The 20,616-nt window shown below is 44.0% G+C and overlaps 1 protein-coding gene and 1 pseudogene across 2 annotated transcripts in view; both read left to right on the top strand.

Annotated features, from left to right (window-relative positions):
- UGT1A6 (UDP glucuronosyltransferase 1 family, polypeptide A6) overlaps positions 1 to 20,616 on the top strand; it is an 80,337-nt gene that overhangs the window by 19,040 nt on the left and 40,681 nt on the right. The window lies entirely within an intron of this gene.
- LOC110256904 lies at positions 217 to 16,384 on the top strand (annotated as a pseudogene).

Genomic DNA, 20,616 nt, shown 5'->3' on the forward strand with positions numbered 1-20,616 from the left:
AAATAAAAAACTACCATTTTAAAGAGTGCATTCAGTGGCATTTAGTACATCCTTGATGTTTGTTTTATTTTATTTTTTTTATCTTTTTGCCTTTTCTAGGGCTGCTCCCTCAGCATATGGAGGTTCCCAGGCTAGGGGTCTAATTGGAGCTGTAGCCTCTGGCCTACACCACAGCCACAGAAACGTGGGATTTGAGCCACGTCTGCAACCTACACCACAGCTCACGGCAACGCCAGATCTTTAACCCACTGAGCAAGGCCAGGGATTGAACCCACAACCTCATGGTTGTAGTCGGATTTGTTAACCCCTGTGCCACGATGGGAACTCCAAGTACATCCTCGATGTTTTACGCCACCACCACTACCTAGTTCCAGAACATTTTCATCACCCCAAAGGGAAGCCACTTCTTCATCCATAGTCACTCCCCATTCACCCTCCCTGTGGCCTTTGGCCACCACTAAGCCACTTTCTGTGTCTATGGATTTTCCTGTTCTGCATATTCCATAGAAATGGAATTATGAAATAGGTGGCCTTTTGTATCTGGCTTCTTAGCTTAATGTTTCGAGGTTCATCTATGTTGATAATAACCAGTAATAACCATCGTAGAAATGCATCATATTTTGTTTATCCATTCATCAGCTGAGGGACATTTGGGTTTGTACCTTTTGCTCTTGTGAATAGTGCTGCTGTGGCATTTGTGTATAAGTGTGGACAAGTGTTTTCAATTATTTTGAGTATACACTCAGGAGTGGAATTGTTGGGTCATAGGATGATTCTTGTTTAACTGATGGAGAGTTTTTTTCCCCAAAGTGGCTGCACCACTTTTTTCCCCACCAGCAATGTATGAATCAGCTGAGGATCTAATGGGCAGCCTGGTTAACTATAGTTAATAATATTGTATTATATACTTGAACTTTCTAAGAGAGTAGATATGAATGTTATCACAACAAAAAGAAATGATAATTAGGTGACGTGATGGAGCTGTTAACCAACCCAGTGTGCTCATCCTTTTGTAACATACACGTGTATCGAGGAATCATGTTGTTACACTTTATACCTACACATAAAAGGCTAATACTTATTGTTTACTACACGCCAAGAACAATAAGGATCCTCCTGCAAGTGCTGTTTTTAATTCACCAGTTTTCTGCAAGCTCTGTACATGGTAGTTCATGTATGTTTCTTTCACTCCGTGAAACAGCACTGTGTGAATGCACCACTGTTCTTTTTTTTTTTTTTCATTAAAGCCCTTAATTTATTTTTTCATTTTTAAAAATTTTATTGAAGTACAGTTGATTTATAATGTTGTGATAATGTTTGTGTGCCGTATTTTAGATTCCACATATAAGTGATATCATATGGTATTTATCTTTCTCTTTCTGACTTACTTCACTTAGTATGAGACTCTCTAAGTCGGTCCATGTTGCTACAAGTGGCATTATTTCATTCCTTTTTTATGAATGAGCAGTATTCCATTGTGTATATGTACCACACACACCACTGCTCATTTAACCCCATCCTTATTCATGAGCATTTAATTTGTCCCTTTTCCTTTTTAACCTTAATATGCTTTAAAGTTCTCAGAATCTGGGTCTTCTCCATAGTCTGTCTCCCCTACTTCCCACAAACATAAGAGTTGAGTTATCCAAGAACCAGTCCATCTGTCTTGCCCAGGAGGCCTCTCCTTCCAGGACAGACCACAAGCCCAGTTTCTCTGGGTACAACTCCTCCAGGGCAGTGACCATGTCTTGAGCATCTTTGTACATCTAGCCAGTGCCTGGCTCATGGGAGGCAGTCAATAAATACACTTGAGCTGTTTTGAACACCAGACTATGTGCTGTTCCCAGACAACCCCAAGGATCCTTTGCTTAAGTTGGTTCTTCTATTGGTCCTTCCCCAGACAGGTTCCTTCACTTGCGTATCGTTAACAGTTTACTCATGTTTTTAGCAGACCATGTCTTGTTGCACTTAAATGATTGTATTTATTTTCCCTTAAAGGCAAAGAACAGATCCTGTGTTCCTCCATATCCTTGGTACCTGGCATTGCACCTGTCCCACATTTGTGGAATTAAATGAACACAGAAGTGTCTGTGAGAACTGTTTCTTACTTTTTAAGAACTAGAAAAATAGAACACACAGAAAGGTACATCAAATATCTATGCGCATTTTAACAGATCTGACATGAGTATCCTGTAACAGTCACTCCTGTCAAGAAATAGAGGCTGTCGGTGCCGACACCTATCCTGGGTACCTGCCCTCCATCATACCTATTCTATCCTTGTTCGGACTTCTATGATGATTACTTCCTTGTTTTCTTTATGGTTTTGCTGTCCAACTGTGCAACTCTAAATAATATAGATGAGTTTCATTTGTTCGGGTATTTTACATAAATAGAATCATACTGGATTTTTTTCTTGCTTCTCTTGCTCAACTTTATGTTTGAGAGATTCGTGTTGTGTGTTCTGTCAAGCTATAGTTTGTGCATTTTCAGTACTGAGTAATATTCCACTATATGAACATGCCGCAATCCCATTTATCCATGCTGCCGTTGATGGACTTGGGCTCTATCCAGCTTTTGACCACTGTAGACAATGCTACAATGAACATTGCTTTACAGTGCGTGGACTTCTTTAGAAGACATACCTAGAGGTGGAGCTGCTGTGTTTTAGGGTATATATAACTTTCATTTGAAAAGATAGAGAAACATTTTCCAAAGTGGTTGTGTCAAAATAAATTCCCCACCCACCTTGTAGGAGAGTTCCTGTTGCCTTTTATCCTTGCCCTCACTTAGCATTGTCAAGTTTTGAAATTTTTGCTAATCTGGTGAATGTGTAATGATAGCTCGTAGTTTCACTTGGTATTTCCCTGAGTACTCAAAGTATTGGTTATCTATACAACTAACAAGTTTGAGGATCTTTTCGCATGTTTATTAGTCACTTAGATTCCTCTTCTGCCCATGCAAATCTCTCTTGCCCATTTTCACACAGGGCTGTTCATCTTCTTGTAGAAGTTATTCATGTAATCTGGATGCTAATTCTTTAGCAGTTATTAGTGTTGCAAATACATTCTTTCACTCCGCGTCTTGCTTTTTACTTTTATTTGAACAAACTACAATAAGCATCCTTGAACATGCCTCCTTGTGCCCTGTGTGGGCATTTCCATATGGTAGATGCCGGGAAGTGGACTTGTTCCATCATGTAAATTTTAAATGTTAATAAGTATTAGCAATGATTTCTCCCTCCGGCACTGTGTCAGTGTAGACTTTTCTTCACATCCTCGCCCATACTTGTCCTCAGAGGTTAGGTTTTTGCCAACCCAATAGTTGAAAAGTTATCTTGAGTTCATTTTAACTTGTATTTCCCTCACTAATTATTTATCTTTAAAAAAAATTAAATCTTTGACTAATGAAGACAAGAGCTGGAGTTGACCTCCCTCATTTAATAGAACTGATGCACCCTTAGATCACTAAGCTCTTTGGGCAACCCCACCATATTCAGGACTCAGTGTATTTGTTGGAAGCCTTTTTTTGTTGCTTGCAGTTTTATTGGCTCAAATACTGAGACATCTCAGGACATGCTGGTCAGGTGTGACTTGCTCCAGGGATCAAACCATGACACCAGGGCTCCTTTTTCATCTTTAATTCTTATGTTTGCTTCCTTGGTGACGATGTGCTTCTCAGGGTCATGATATCCAAGCATCTGGGGCTAGAGGCTGAGTCCTTTTCCCAGGATTCCTAGTGAAGTCCTCCTGCCTCATTGGCTCTCACGAAGTCACATGTCCATCTCTGCACTAATCACTGTGGCCAAAGGAATGAGATGTGCTAATTCAGGACTACCTTCCGTGTTCTACCCTGGAGCAGCTAGTGGAGCCTTATGTGAAGTACATATGAAAGTCTAGGAGAGGCCACCGGCAGGAGTCACTTCCTAATGACTTTCCACACTGGGCCCCCTCAAGATGTTTTCAATTTAGATGTCATATTTTTCAGGACTAGTTTATCTTAGAAATCTATTATTGTAGCGATTTCTCTGTGTCCTAATTTAAGTTTCTTTTTTAGAAATGTGGGTGGGCACTAAATAGAAATATCCCCAGGGATGGATGATCTGTCAACTTTTAAGTCAATCATTTTGGGTTTATCAACATTTTGTATTTGGACTTTCTGACTTTTGTTCTCTTTTAGGTATTTTTTCCCCCAATTGTGACACTTGTAGATACTTTTACATTTAAACTTGAAATTTAAAAATTTTACCAGCATGCAAAAGAAATATTATCACATATGGGTCTTTCTCTATGAAGGTTTCTTAGATTAGATAGACTTTTCCATGGTTGATTTTGGTCTTTAATAGGTAAAGAAAGTTTTATTCTTTCATGAGTGAATTATATCTTTTCAATTTGTGCTACTTTTTTCAAAAAATTAATGCTATTGAGGTATTTTTTACATGTGATAAAATGCATCATTTTGATTGTATATTTCTGAGTTATAATAATTTCATATGCCATGTAACTAACACCACAGTCAAGATACGGGACACATCTGCCACCCCAATAACTGGCCTTGTGTTCTATCCCAGTCAACCAACAATTCCTTAGGCATCAGGCAACCACTGAGCTGATATCTGCCTCTGAGATTAGAATCATCTTTTCTAGAGTTTCATCTGAATGGGATTATACAACTATGAATGGAAAAAAGCTGCTGTGAATAGTTAAGTACATGTGTTTGTGTGAATAAATGGTTTCACATTCCTTGTGTGAATACTTAGAAGTAGGATTGCTGGGTTGTATGGGAAGATATGTATAACTTTACAAGAAAAAGCCAAACTGTTTTCTAAAGCGACTGAATTATTTTACATTCCTGCCAATAATGTCGTAGAATTCCAGTTGTCCCACATTCTTGCTGACACTTGATACTGTCCTTCAAAAAACATTTTAACCACCCCTATGTAGTAGAATGTCATCGTGGTTTTAATTTGCATTTCTTTAAGACTGATGAGGATGAATATCTTTTTATGTGCTTATTGATTGCATGCTTATCTTTTTTAAAAAAGTGCCCCTTCAAGGCTTCCTCTTACTATTATTGGGGTATTTGTCCTCCTATTTTTGAGTTGTAAGAGTTCCTCATATGTTCCATATACAAGTCCTTTGTCAGATGTATATATTTGCTGCTGTTTTATCCTGGTGTGTGGTTTATATTTTTATATTTTAAAAATAATATATTTCAAAGAGTGAAAGTTTTAGAAATTCCCACTGTGGTGCTGGGGGTTAAGGACCAGTGTTGCACAGTTGTGGCTCAGATTCTCTCCCTGGTCTGGGAACTTCTATATGTTGCAGGTATGGAAAAAAAAAAAAAAAAAAAAAGCAAAAGTTTTAAATTTTGATGAAGGTCCATTCATCTACTTTTATTAGTTTGTATTTTTTGTGTCCTAAGAAACTTTTGCCTACCCTCAGGTGTGAAGATTTTGTCCCATGTCTTCTTCGAAAAGTTGAATAAGTTTCGTTTAGTTTTTTTTCTTTTGCTTTGGCCATGCCTGTGGCATGCGGAAGAACCCGGGCCAGGGATCGAACCCATGTGACCGGGGCCCCAGCAGGGACAACACCAGAGCCTCCATCCACTGAGCTAGCAGCGAACCCCTGAGGTCTTTGGTCTTTACGTTCCGCTTTAGGAGCGTGGCGGTGGGGACCACCACCTCTCGGGGAGCAGGCTCGAGAGCTGTCTCTTTGTACTTCTGGCCTTTCTTTCAATCGCCACCGTAAGCTGATGGTTCCAAGTCCGTCCGTGGAGTCCAGACCCCTCCTCTGCTCCAGACGCGTGAAGCCAACTGCCTCCAGCATATCCCCCTGCTGGTTCACAGGCACCAGGAACACATCCTCGCCCCCCACAGCCCTGCTTCTCCCCAGGGCCGCCGTCTCCGCGAAGGTCCAGAGGCCCAGCTCTCCCCAGGGGCTCCGGGTTCCAGAAGTGCAGATGGAGACCAGCTGACCCCAGTGTCTAAAGAAGATGCCACTGCATTGAGAATGGGAGAGAGGCCCTCTGCAGGCCTGTTCCTGCCCTCCCCCAACCCTCATCCACATTTCAATGGGTTTGGGGGACGGGTCTGGGAGCCGAAAAGTTTCGCCCATCGCTAAGGACCCTTCTCGAGCGCCCTGTCTATGCACAGCTCCCCAGCCCAGACCATCCTCCCCTGGGCGGTGAGGGATGCCCCCTGCTGCCCTGCCACCACCCTCTCTGGGCCCATCCTTTGTGTGCCGCACCCTTGCCGTGTGCGCCCCCTCGTGGATGCGTCCCGAACTGCGTCTCACATCTGTTCTGCCTCCAGGGTGGCTCTGCACTTTTTTGTTTTTTCTTTTCTTTTTTTTTCTTTTTTCTTTTTTATGGCTGCACCCACAGCATATAGAAGTTCCCAGGCTAGGGGTCGCATTGGAGCTACATCTGCTGGCGTACGCCACGGCCACAGCGACGTGGGATCTGGGCCATGTCTGTGAACTACACCACAGCTCGTGGCAATGCCGGATGCCTGACTCACTGATCAAGGCCGGGGATCAAACCCACATCCTCATGGATTCTAGTTGGGTTCATTTCTGTTACACCACCTTGGGAACTCCAGCTGCTCTGCCCTTTGATTCAGGCCCTCGCCTCACACAGCCGCGAATAGGGCAACTGGGGGTCCAGGCTGACCCCTCCGAATTATTCCCTTCATCTTTGCAAAAGGGATTTTGAAAGAAACACAAACGTGGCCAAGCCACACCAACTTCGGTGGCTGTCCCAGCCTTCAGGATGAAGCTCAGGCCTCCACCTAGCAGGCGAGGTCCCTGGAGAGCTGGTCCCTGTTGTAGGTTGACTTGTGCCCCATCAAAATCAACCTTAAAAATAAAAATTAAAAAAAGGTCTGCTGACGTTCTGACCCCCAGGCTCTCAGAATGTGAGCATGTGTGGACATAGGGCATTTACAGAGGTAGTCCAGTTGAACGAGGTGCCTTGGGTGGGCCCTAATTCAATACGCCCGGTGTCCTTATGAAAAGGAGAGATTTGGCCCCAGGGATGGACATGCACAGAAGCAAGACAGCGGAAAGGCCCACAGAGGGAAGAGGGGCAAAGAGGGGTGCATCTCTGACCCAAAGGGGACCAAGGGTGTAAGCAAACACCAGACGCTGGGAGAAGCAGGGGCAGATTCTCCTTGAGAGGCTTCAGAGGGACCGCGGCCTCACTGGCACTTGGATGTGGACTCTGCCTCCAGCAGGTGGGACAGTGAATCCCTGTAGCTCTAAGTCGCCCGGTGTTGGGTGCTTTGTTACAGCAGCCCTAGAGGTGAATGCAACCCTCCCCGCTCTCATCTCCTGCTCGCACAGGCTCCGTGAGGGTCCCAGGTGTACCCTCTCTCACCGGTAGGAGTGCCTCCTGCCATGTCCGTGCTTCTGGGCGGCGGCAGGTGGGGGCCACCAAAGCCCCAAGTGTGGCTCGCCCTCTTGCAAACAGTCATAAAAACGGGTGTGCAGGCTCAGGCATGCAGCGTTTCGGCCCTCGCTTGGCAGCATAAAATGGGCCTTGGACTTGGACCTCTTCCTGATCCAGAGCCACCTCGCCTATGCCAGCATCATCGCCTTGGGTGGGAATATGTCTCCCTGTTTCAGGTTCAAGACAAACTGCTCTTTCGCCCTTGATTGAAGTGTGTGCATCGTGTGGCCCTGGGCTTACCGTAGCGTTCAATTGTCCTCTGCGGGGAGGGGATGGGGTGTTTCTACTGCTGCACAGGAGGGATGCAGGTAGACCAGTCGCCCTCCCTGGGCCATCAGGGGAGAGGGACTGGCCGTGGAGGACCAGCGCCCACTAGTGGAGTTGATCTTGCTCTGCATCTTCTATGTAGGGGCTTGGCAGCCCCACTGCCCCCTGGGGTGCTGCTGGCTTCCTGGGGGTGATGGGCTGACTGAGTTGCCGGCCATTGTCTGGCCACATGGGCACAAATGTGACGCGGATAATCTCCCTGTGAAGAGGGAGGAGCTGGGGCAATGGGCAAGAGCAGCGTAGGAGGGTGGGTGCTAAAAGTGTGGGGAAATTCTCCCTGGTCCTTGGCCAGCTAGGGCTTCCATGCCATCCGCTGTCTCCTTCATCCCTTTCAGCCTCTGCTGCTTTGGCTGGCTCTCCAGTGTCTTCAGATAGCCTGAAAAAGGCCTCGCAAGGGGTTGTGATCCTTCTGTGTAGGAATGCTGGCCTGAGAGGAGCCACTCCTCTATCAGCAGCCAGAACTACTTCCAGGTGAATTAAAAACCATTTTGGGGGGTCCTATTACAAATCCCCGTGAGATTTTGCTTGGCTTTGCTTTAACTGTGCAGCTGAATTTGGGGCAAGATCAAGATTCTTACAGTGATAAATATTCCCACCCAGGAGGTATGCCTCTGCATGCATTTATTCTGGCCTAGATTTGTATCTCTAATTGGAACAGAGAAAACACCACCAGGCTTTCCAGTCCCCTCAGTGCAGAAATGATAGGATTTAACCTGGGATGGTGTTGCAGGATTCTTGTACAGAGAGACGGGATACTGAGGCTTTTTGCCAGGAAGCAGCGTTTGTCTGGGCTGGCACTGGCTCAGCAAATTGATATCCAAAGGCTGAACCCCGAATGCAGTGGGGCGTGGTTATCTTTTCTTTTACACTTTGGTCCCTTTGTCCCCTTTAGAAGAGAACATACATTCTGCAATTCTGGTCTGTGTTACAAAGTTGCACATGGATACTCATGATGTCTTGCTGCTGCAGAGGTACACACGTGCACACAGATGCTGGTTAGGCCATGTTGCCTTCCCTGTGTTCTGGGAGGGCTCTTCCCACAGCAGAGGACAGAAACTGAGCCTTGAGGAAACCATGCAGTTATGTGGCCGGGGCAGAAAGCAGATCCAGAAAAAGAGGGCACAGATGTTGCTGTGGGAGAACCAGGATCCCGGGCTCACGGCCTATGAGGATGGTGAAACCAAGTGCTCCCTTGCACAGTGGCAGCTGGTGTGACACAGGCAGCATCTCAGCACACATGCACTTGCCCAGTGGTGGTGTCTGTGGTCAGTGTGGATCCTTAAGGGGGTAACTTTCTCCCAAAGGGAAACCTCAGCCTTGCCAGTCATGTGGCCCAGGACTGGATCTCGCTATGGCGGAAGCCATGGGTGCAGAAGAGAGCGTGCTCAGAGAGAGAGAGACAGCTGGGCAGCCGAGGAGCCCTCCTGCCTCCTTCCCAGGGCAGACAGGCTGGGGAGATATCAGCATCTTGCTGAGCGCACATGGTCATGGGCATCACTCTCTGAAGCAGGGCCAGTCTCACAAGCACATGCAACCCAAGGAGTCACATAGGACTCCACTGCCGAAGGGTTCTACAAGCCACGTGGCCCCCCTGCTCTGCAGGAATCTGTCCTTATCAGGACGTAGGACTCTAGGTGACTTTGGAGAAAAATCTGAACAGAAACTCTAGGTTGCTGTAAGGGCCCAGATTAATGTACACCCTGGTCCCTACACAGAGTAGCAGAAAACTAGAGCCTTTGGCATTCAGAAGAGGAATTCAGAGAGCCTGCTCTGAGGCCAGGGATGGCTCCCTGCTGTCCCATGGTGAGCAGGCCCTGGGGGATGGTGCACTCTGACCCAGCCGTGTCCTTGCTGAGGGTTTCCTTGCCCACTGATGCTTTTGATAACAGCAATTCTTCTTCCATGAGGTAGACAGGGATTCTCAACCACCCCTTCTGCTGTCTTCATCAAGGATCCTTCCAGATAGTTCCCCATCGGACACCTGCTTCCATAGACTCTCCCATGCACACTGGAAGAGCTGCCCTGGTGTGGAACAGGAACACAATGGACAGGGGGCCTCCCCTCCCTGCTGAGAGAAGCACGCTGGAGCAATGTCCTATACCTTCCTGACAGTGCCCCGTGCTTACCTGTGAATGAGGGGAAGGAGTTTTAAGAGTTATCAGATAAGGTCCCAGCCAGCAGAGAGGTCCTGGTTGGGACTGGGGTATAGGTAAGTCATCCGAGTTCAGTCACAGCCCCAGAGATCAGAGCTCATTCCAGGGTAGGAAGTGATCCAAGGGCATAAGCATGCAGAGCCTTGCTTTGGAGTTGGATACAAACCAAGAGAGTGAACTGGGATGCTCCCCAGAGGGAGCAGCAGAGTCAAATGAGTTCTTTGAAGATAAAGGGGACTGGTCTTTTCCCTGGGTGAAAGCAGACATGATGAAACATAGGGATGGATTTATCCTGTAATGATTAATGTAAGGAGGGCACACTGCCTGCCAATTACATGCCATTTTGCTTACTTGTGCCTTAACGACAAGAAAGAAAACAAATATAGAAGGCACAGGCTGACCTGGAAAGCTGGTTGTTTGCGGCTTCTGCTGAGATGGCCATGGGATTCCAGGCTCCCCTGCCGATGCTCGCTGGACTGCTGCTCTGCCTGTGCGTGGTCGTACCCTGGGCCGAGGGCGGGAAGGTGCTTGTGGTCCCCATGGAGGGCAGCCACTGGCTCAGCATGCGGAAGGCCGTGAAGGAGCTCCATGCCAGAGGCCACCAAGCAGTGGTCCTTTCGCCAGAGGTGAACATGCACATCAAGGCAGAGGACTTTTTCACTGTGAAAAGCTATGCCATTCCCTACACCCAGGACGAATTTGATGACCTCATGCTGCGCCATTTTCATCTGCTTTTTGAAAAAGTAAATTTTCTAACAATGTTTTGGACGACGATGGTATCTTTGAAAAAAGTGTTTTTGATGTTTGAAAGGTCTTGTGAGGAGCTGCTGTATAACAAGGACCTGATCAGGGACCTGAACGCCAGTTCCTTCGATGTGGTTTTAACGGATCCTGTCTACCCCTGCGGGGCCGTGCTGGCTAAGTACCTGTCCATTCCTGCTGTGTTCTTTTTGCGCTCTCTTCCGTGTGACATAGATTTTGAGGGCACAGCATGCCCAAACCCTTTCTCGTATGTTCCTAAATTATTAACGATGAATTCAGACCACATGACATTCTTTCAAAGGGTCAAGAACATGCTCTACCCTCTGGCCCTGAGATACATTTGCCATGTTTTTGTCACTCCTTATGCCCAAATGGCTTCCAAGCTTCTGCAGAGAGAGGTGTCGCTGGTGGATGTCTTGAGCTCTGCATCCGTGTGGCTCTTCAGAGGAGACTTTGTGATGGATTACCCCCGGCCAATCATGCCCAACATGGTCTTCATTGGGGGTATAAACTGTGCCAACAGGAAGCCATTGTCTCAGGTCCGTATTGATGCGTTTCTTCGGTCAATGTTTCAAGTGGGACACATTCAAAACCCCCTTACTTCCAGGTGCTTACTTATCTACTGAGATTTCTAAAAATTTCTGCCTCTCATTCTCCTTCTAACAGCCTTTGGTGAGGTGAATTGTTAAAGTGCCTCCAGCAGTGTAGTAAATGTTTCCAATGGCCACGGAGAGGAATGACAGTCAGGGTTGAAGGTCTGTAATCGGACTAACAAGCAAAGGTGCCATTCAACCAAGATTGTCCTTTTGCACCGGTTGTAGGATTTTCTCCAGCTAGGTAGGAGCAGAGAACTTGATCTGTGAGCCCAGCCCTCAGGGGTTTTTACTTGAGGGTGTTCATTGGAAGGATGAAAGACCGAGGTAATTAATTGCATTGGTTGACCCGAATGTGCTTCGTGATCTTGTGTTGGAAGGGACTGAGGTGTGGTCACAGGAGACCTACCACGCAAAAGAAGCAGAAGTTTCTGGGAGGTCGATTAAATTAAGTGGAAGTGAGACACCTCTGGAGAGAGAAGCTGGGGTCTCTGTGATGAGAGAAGGAAATAATTGAGTGCAGCTTTTCAGAGAAGGAGTTGTGCTGATGAGAAATCTTCTGACCAGGAGTTGGTGTCTGGAGTATGCTGCAGGGCTGTAGCAGAGTTGGATGGCATGTCAGATGGGTCTTCTACGTGGGACACGGAAGGCATCAAAAGATGGTGGTGTGAGCTAGAGAGGAGATGCAACGGAGCCCATCAATGCAGTGAAGGTGGGGGCAGTGACCGTGAGAAGTGCGTCTCAAAGAGGAAAGTTTTGTAGGAGAGGCTGCCTACATTAGCAAACCTACCCCACCAGGAGCCACCACACCCCAAGTTTCCACGATGGGAACTACTGCTTTCCTCACCATTTCAGAGTCTTCTCACATTGAGCCTGAATATTTGGGTTCAATTGAAGTAGGCCTCTTAGGGACAGGATTTGTTTTGTAATCCATTAAGGGAGCCATCGTTTTTGCCCAGATAGGTCATATTCGCTGAATTTATATTAAATTCTATGACCTTAGATTTCATAGTTTTTACATCCTTACGTTTATATCTCTCTTTGTTAATGTGTGTGTATGATGGCAAAGGACTCAAGCTTCAATTTTCTTTTTGGTTCACCCCACAAGGGATCTATTTTCCTCGGTTTTCTTCTTTCTTTATGCAACTCAGTTGTCCAATTATAAACTACACATCTTATCTATTAGGTTTGTAAAAAGTGAAAAGAAGGAAGGCATTTAAAAAGTAATCGGAACCCTTTTTAGTTTTGCATGTGACTGTCCTCTGTAGAGTGAGCTGTGTTGGTTCGAGTCGTCACATCCATTTTTCTCGCTGAATGTCATTGGGTGGGTGACCTAACCACTCTGGCCTTGATGAATCACAGCGAAGACCCAATAGATATTGTCTATTTTCCTTATGTTGAAAGTGCGGAGCAGGACAAGGTATGTCACCTAGAGGCACTCAGTTGTGTTTGTGCCAATTTATTTATTACAGGGAATGTGATGTACACGGAAATCCTCCAGTATTATACGTGATAAGCACACCATTATCATTTCTGTTCCACTAAATTGTTTTTTACTTTGGAATTTTGTCACTCTTATTTATTTGGTTTGGTTTACCCTTGGATGCGACTCCGTTAAGCGTTTATGGCACATTTTCTCAAAGCATGAGACATTAAAGTCTAAATCTTTTAGATGTTTGTTTCTTCTCCTTCTTAAGATTTATGACAGGTGGAATCATTGTTTGGTCTTCTCAAAGAAATAAGTTTTGTACGGGCTTATTCTTTTTTACTGTTTCCGTTTTCGATTTCATTGATTCAGCTGATTTTTTTTAAATTAGTGGTATCATCTTTCCTTTGGAATTTTGATAATTGTTTTTCTACTTTCCTTAGGTAGACATTAAGCTCCTTTCTGTTTTCTTAACAAGGCAGCCTTGAAGGTCATAAACAAAACATCTTCTAGATGTCTTAGGTTTGGGTATAAATCACTCCCATTTTCTTTCCTTTTTTGAATGTCACTCCAGACTTGTTTTCACTCACCACCGTGTGCTGATGGTTGCAAGTCCATCTGTGCAGTCCAGACCCCTCCTCTGCTCCGGACTTGTCAAGTCATCTGCCTTGAACAATCTCCCTGGTGTTTCACAGGCACCAGGAACACAGGCTCCTCCCTCCCCACAGCCCCACTTCTCCCCAGGGCTCCCGTCTCTGTGAAGCTAACACCATCCTCCCAGAGGTGCAGCTCTCCCCAGGGGTTCCAGGTTCCAAGTACCTATGTTGTAGCCTAACACATGATCTATCCTGGAGTCTGTCCCATGTGCACGTGAAGGAATGTGTAGGCTACTAGTTTTGGGTGGAATGTTATGTTAAGTCTAAGAGGTCTAATGTGTTGTTTAGGGTCAGGGTTTCCATAGTTTTCTGTCTGAAGGACATGTCCATTCATGTATGTGGGGTTCAAAAGTACCCTACTATTGTTGTTTACTGATTACTGTCCACTTCTCCTTTCGTGTGTGCTAATATTTTCTTTTTGTATTTAGGTGCTCCTACGTTGGGGCCATATATTTTTACAATGGTTACATTTTATTCCTGGATTGATCCCTCGATCATTAGGGAGTGTCCTTCTTTGTCTTTTGCCATGGTCTTTTTCTCAAAGTCTTTTTTTTTCCTCTGGTGTAAGAGTACGACCCCAGATTTTTGATTTCTGTTTGCACGGAATACTTTTTCCATCCCTCCACTTTCAGTCTGCATGTGTCTTTAGATCTGAAGTGAAGACATGTCTAGGTCCTGTTTTTGTATCATTTTAGCTACTCTGTGTCTTACTGTTGAAGCATTTAATCCATGTACAGTTAATGTAACTACTTGGAGTTTTTGTTAATAGTTCTTTTTTGTTCCTTCTCCTTTTGCTTTTCTCTAGTCATTTGAAGACTGACTTTGGTGTTATGGATGGGTTTCTTTGTCTTTTTCTGTATCACAGATTTTTGGTTTGTGGTTACCATGAGGTTTCTATATAGCAGTCTGTATATTTGTGATGGTCAGTTGTTGATCTCCTAAGGTCAGACACATGTTAACAACACTGTGTGTTTACTCTCCGTCCACAATTTATTGTTTTGACATCGTATTTCACATATTTTTGTTTTGTGTATCCCTTAAATACTTACCGTGGATGTAGATGATTTTTTACAACTTTTGTCTTTTAATCTTTTTGCTCACTCGATACATGGTTGATATGTATAGTATGTATTTGCCTTTACCAATGAAATTTTTCCTCTTGTAATTTTGATATTTCTAGTTGTTACGTTTCCACTTGGAGGCCACCCTTTCACATTTCTCATAAAGCTGGTTTTGTGGTGCTCAACTCTTAGCTCTCCCTTGTCTGCAAAACTTTGAGTCTCTCCTTTGACTCAATCTGAGTGAAAGCCTTGCCAGCTAGAGCACTTTTGGCTGTAGGTTTTTCGCTTTCATCCTTTAGATACACAGGGCCACTCCTTTCTGGCCTGTTGAGTTTCTGCCAAAAAATCAGCTGATATACTTATGAGTTGGTTGTGGGGCCGGGGGTGTCCCAAAGCCTGTGCTGTCCTGCTGGGAGGTGGGGCAAGGGCCCATGGGATCTCTGGGCTAGTGCTGGTGCACTGGTAGGTGGGCCTGGGTCCTGGGCCTTACTGGTGGACAAGCCAGGTCTTGGGTCTTCTGGTGGATGGGGCCAGACCTCAGGTGACTGGGGACTCAGGGGATCCTAAGGCAGTTGGCCGTGGGTGCGTCTCTGTTCCTACTCAGCTAGCTCCTTGGCCTGGGGTATCCCAGTACTGGTGTTCACAGGTTAGTATTACTAGGGCTAATAAATAAGCAAGAGGGAGAGTCCAAAATGGCACTTTCTAGCACCAGAGTCATCAGAGTAGAGTGGAGCTCCCCAAATGGCTCTTGCCAGTGTCGATATCCCCAGGATGACCTCCAGTTGCCTCGTGGCTCTCAGGGAGGCTCCCCGAGGTCAGCAGGTGGATCTGACCCAAGCTCCTTTCAGACTACGCCTTGTGCCCGGTGCCCAGGAATGTACAGTATTTTGTGTGCATCTTTTCAGAGTGAAGTCCCCTTAGATAGCTCCATCCTCACAAGGTTTATTTCTGATTGGGACACAAGTTGCATAGTAATGGGAGGAAAGAGTTTTATAAGTAACTAGTGAGTCCAAAATTCAGCTGTATAGGCTAAAGATGGAGAGGATCCTATTTCGTTCATGAGGTCTTGGACTATTTCCCAGAGTGTAGTCTATGAGATTGCTGACTATACTGATTGGTGGCAGTTGAAATCAACCCTGAAAAGGGTTACAGAAGAGTGGGAGCAGAGGAGATGAATCTGTGTTTGCTGAGCAAGTAGGATGAAAAAGTGGAATTAGACATTCCTAAAGAAGCAAGGATTTGGGTGAGTGACTTTCCAGGATGAAAAAGGACTTCCTCCCTGGAGACAGAAGAGTGGACTCCTGGGGGAAAGAAGGCTGATTCTTGATGGTTATTTGAAGAAAGTACTCTCTCTTCTGAAGGCTGCTGTATGGGATAAGGTAGCGTAAAAACTGTTAAGAGTGGAGCTGTAGCGGGAAGGTGCTTGGCTATTTGGATTCTCCTGCGATGACCACAGGTCTGCAGGTCTCTTGGGGCTCACAGCAACAGGCCTCTCCCTGCTTGGTGTTTTCAGTGGGAATTCCATGGAGGGAATCCGGTGCAAGGGACTTCAGATGGTCATTTTTGCCCCAGAGGAAATAGATTTCTTCCGCTCTGAGAGTCCATTCTACATTGTCCCAGGAAGGAGGAATGCTCATCAACAGGCCAACCAACAGCCGTGTGACTTTTTTGAGCCAAGACATTGAAAAAAGAGTTTCCAATTTTGGAAAGTCTTTACAGAAAGTATGTTTTATGCCTGGAAAAGGGAAATTTCCCACTTAGCAGTACTAACCTAGAATACATCAGAACTGAAGGCCGTCTTTGCCGTCAACCATGATCACTACCCAGTGCGGTCAAAGACCCATGACTTCTTTTTTTTTTTATTTTTTTAATTTTCCCACTGTACAGCAAGGGGGTCAGGTTATCCTTACATGTATACATTGCAATTACAGTTTTTTCCCCCATCCTTTCTTCTGTTGCAACATGAGTATCTAGACATTGTTCTCAGTGCTATTCAGCAGGATCTCCTTGTAAATCTACTCTAGGTTGTGTCTGATAAGCCCAAGCTCCCGATCCCTCCCACTCCCTCCCCCTCCCATCAGGCAACCACAAGTCTCTTCTCCAAGTCCATGATTTTCTTTTCTGAGGAGATGTTTAATTGTGCTGGATATTAGATTCCAGTTATAAGTGATATCATATGGTATTTGCCTTTGTCTTTCTGGCTCATTTCACTCAGTATGAGATCTCTAGTTCCATCCATGTTGCTGCAAATGGCATTATGTCATCCTTTTTTATGGCTGAGTAGTATTCCATTGTGTATATATACCACATCTTCTGAATCCAATCATCTGTTGATGGACATTTGGATTGTTTCCATGTCCTGGCTATTGTGAATAGTGCTGCAATGAACATGCGGGTGCATGTGTCTCTTTTAAGTAGAGCTTTGTCCGGACAGATGCCCAAGAGTGGGATTGCAGGGTCATATGGAAGTTCTATGTATAGATTTCTAAGGTATCTCCAAACTGTTCTCCATAGTGGCTGTACCAGTTTACATTCCCACCAGCAGTGCAGGAGGGTTCCCTTTTCTCCCCTCCAGCACTTGTTATTTGTGGATTTAGTAATGATGGCCATTCTGACTGGTGTGAGGTGGGATCTCATGGTAGTTTTGATTTGCATTTCTCTTCTAATCAACGATGTTGAGCATTTTTTCATGTGTTTGTTGGCCATCTGTATATCTTCTTTGGAGAAATGTCTATTCAGGTCTTTTGCCCATTTTTCCATTGATTGATTGGTTTTGTTGCTGTTGAGTTGTATAAGTTGCTTATATATTCTAGAGATTAAGCCCTTGTCAGTTGCATCATTTGAAACTATTTTCTCCCATTCTGTAAGTTGTCTTTTTGTTTTCTTTTTGGTTTCCTTTGCTGTGCAAAAGCTTTTCAGTTTGATGAGGTCCCATGGGTTTATTTTTGCTCTAATTTCTATTGCTTTGGGAGACTGACCTGAGAAAATATTCATGATGTTGATGTCAGAGAGTGTTTTGCCTATGTTTTCTTCTAGGAGTTTGATGGCGTCCTGTCGTATATTTAAGTCTTTCAGCCATTTGGAGTTGATTTTTGTGCATGGTGTGAGGGTGTGTTCTAATTTCATTGCTTTGCATGCAGCTGTCCAGGTTTCCCAGCAATGCCTGCTGAATAGACTTTCTTTTTCCCATGTTATGTTCTTGCCTCCCTTGTCAAAGATTAATTGACCATAGGTGTCAGGGTTTATTTCCGGATTCTCTATTCTGTTCCATTGGTCTGTCTGTCTGTTTTGATACCGGTACCACACTGTTTTGATGACTGTGGCTTTGTAGTATTTCTTGAAGTCTGGGAGAGTTATGCCTCCTGCTTGGTTTTTGTTTCTCAGGATTGCTTTGGCGATTCTGGGTCTTTTGTTGTTCCATATAAATGTTTGGATTGTTTGTTCTAGTTCTGTGAAAAATGTCATGGGTAATTGGATAGGGATTGCATTGAATCTGTAGATTGCTTTGGGTAGTATGGCCATTTTCACAATATTGATTTTCCCAATCCAGGAACATGGAATATCTTTCCATTTCTTTACATCTTCTTTGATTTCTTTGATTAAAGTTTTGTAGTTCTCGGCATATAGGTCCTTTACCTCCTTGGTCAGGTGTATTCCGAGGTATTTGATTTTGTGAGGTACAATTTTAAAAGGTATCGTATTTTTGTATTCCTTTTCTAATGTTTCATTGCTGGTATACAGAAATGCAACTGACTTCTGAATGTTAATCTTATATCCTGCCACTTTGCTGAATTTATTAATCAGTTCAAGGAGTTTTGGGGTTGAGTCCTTAGGGTTTTCTAGGTATAATATCATGTCATCTGCATACAGTGACAGTTTGATCAGTTCTCTTCCTATATGGATGCCTTTGATTTCTTTTGTTTGTCTAATTGCTGTGGCTAAGACTTCCAAAACGATGTTGAAGAGCAGTGGTGAGAGTGGGCATCCCTGTCTTGTTCCAGATTTGAGTGAGAAGGCTTTCAGCTTTTCCCCATTGAGGATTATATTTGCTGTGGGTTTCTCATAAATGGCTTTGATTATATTCAGGAATGTTCCCTCTATACCCACTTTGGCGAGGGTCTTGATCATGAATGGATGTTGGACTTTGTCAGATGCTTTTTCTGCGTCTATTGAGATGATCATACGATTTTTGACTTTTTTTTTTGTTAATGTGGTGTATGATGCTGATTGATTTGCGTATGTTGAACCATCCTTGTGAACCTGGGATGAACCCAACGTGGTCATGGTGTATAATTTTTTTGGTATGTTGTTGGATTCGGTTGGCTAAGATTTTGTTGAGAATTTTTGCATCTATCTTCATCAATGATATTGGGCGATAGTTTTCTTTTTTGGTGGTATCTCTGTCTGGTTTTGGAATGAGGGTGATGGTGGCCTCATAGAATGTCTTTGGGAGTATTCCTTCTTCTTCAACCTTTTGAAAGAGTTTAAGGAGGATGGGCCCCAATTCCTCTTTATATGTTTGACAAAATTCACCTGTGAAGCCATCTGGTCCTGGACTTTTATTTGTAGGGAGTGATTTTATGACCTCTTCAATTTCATTTCTAGTGATGGGTCTGTTCAGTTGGTCTGTTTCTGCTTGATTCAGTTTTGGCAGGCTGTAAGATTCTAGAAAATTGTCCATTTCTTCCAGATTGTCAAACTTGTTGCCATACAGTTGTTCATAGTATTCTCTTATGGTTTTTTGTATTTCTGCTGTATCCGTTGTGATTTCTCCTTTTTCATTTCTAATTTTGGTGATTTGGGTTCTTTCTCTCCTCTTTTTAGTGAGTCTGGCCAGGGGTTTGTCAATTTTGTTCACCTTTTCAAAGAACCAGCTCTTGGTTTTATTAATTTTCTCTATTGTTTTTTGAGTCTCTATTTTATTGATTTCTTCTTTGATCTTTATAATTTCCTTCCTTCTGCTGACTTTAGGACTTCTTTGTTCTTCTTTTTCTAATTCGTTTAGGTGGAGGGTTAAGTTGTCAACTTGGGATCTTTCTTCTTTTTTGAGAAAGGCCTGGATTGCTATAAATTTCCCTCTGAGCACTGCTTTCGCAGCATCCCATAGATTTTGAGAGGTTGTGTCTTCATTATCATTTGTTTCAAGGTAGTTTTTAATTTCCTTCTTGATTTCCTCATTGACCCATTGGTTTTTTAGTAGCATGTTGCTGAGTCTCCATGGAGTAGGTTTTTTCTCTTTGCTTTTCCCATGGTTGATTTCTAATTTCATGGCATTGTGGTCAGAGAAGATACTTGAGATAATTTCTACGGTCCTAAATTTATTGAGATTCGCTTTGTGTCCCAATGTGTGGTCGATTCTTGAGAATGTTCCATGAGCATTTGAGAAGAATGTGTATTCTGATTTTTTTGGATGTAGTGTCCTGAAGATATCAATTAAGTCTAACTTTTCTATTGTTTCCTTTAGGATCTCTGTTGCTTTATTGGTTTTCTGTCTGGAGGATCTGTCCATTGATGTGAGGGGGGTATTTAGGTCTCCTACTATGATTGTATTCTCATCAATAGCTCCCTTTATGTCTGTTAATATTTGTTGTATGTATCTGGGTGCTCCTATATTTGGGGCATATATGTTGACGATAGTAACATCCTCTCCTTGGATGGATCCCTTAATCATTAAATAGTGTCCTTCTTTGTCTTTCTTTATGTCTTTTGTTTTAAAGTCTATTTTGTCTGATATGAGTGTTGCGACTCCTGCTTTTCTGTCATGTCTATTGGCGTGAGATATTTTTCCCCACCCTTTCACTTTCAATCTATATGTATCTTTTGTCCTAAGGTGAGTTTCTTGTAGGCAGCATATTGAAGGTTTTTGCCTTTTTATCCACTCAGCCACTCTGTGTCTTTTGACTGGGGCATTCAGTCCATTGACATTTAAGGTGATAATTGATAGATGATTATTTATTGCCATTTGAACCTCGTGTTCCAGTTGATTCTGTGGTTCTCCATTCTTCCTTTCTTTTTTTTTTTTTTTTTTTGGTTGGATGGTCTCCTGTTATTATCTGCTTGAGTGTATTTCTTTTTGCAAATGCAATATTTGGTTTTGGCTTGTGGTTGCCCTGTTTTTTAAGTATGCTAACCCCTTCCCATAATTGTGTGTTTCAGCCTGATGGTCCTGTAAGTTCAAATCCTTCATTACT

The sequence above is a fragment of the Sus scrofa genome, chromosome 15 (assembly GCF_000003025.6).
Source record: "Sus scrofa isolate TJ Tabasco breed Duroc chromosome 15, Sscrofa11.1, whole genome shotgun sequence".
Taxonomy (NCBI): domain Eukaryota; kingdom Metazoa; phylum Chordata; class Mammalia; order Artiodactyla; family Suidae; genus Sus; species Sus scrofa.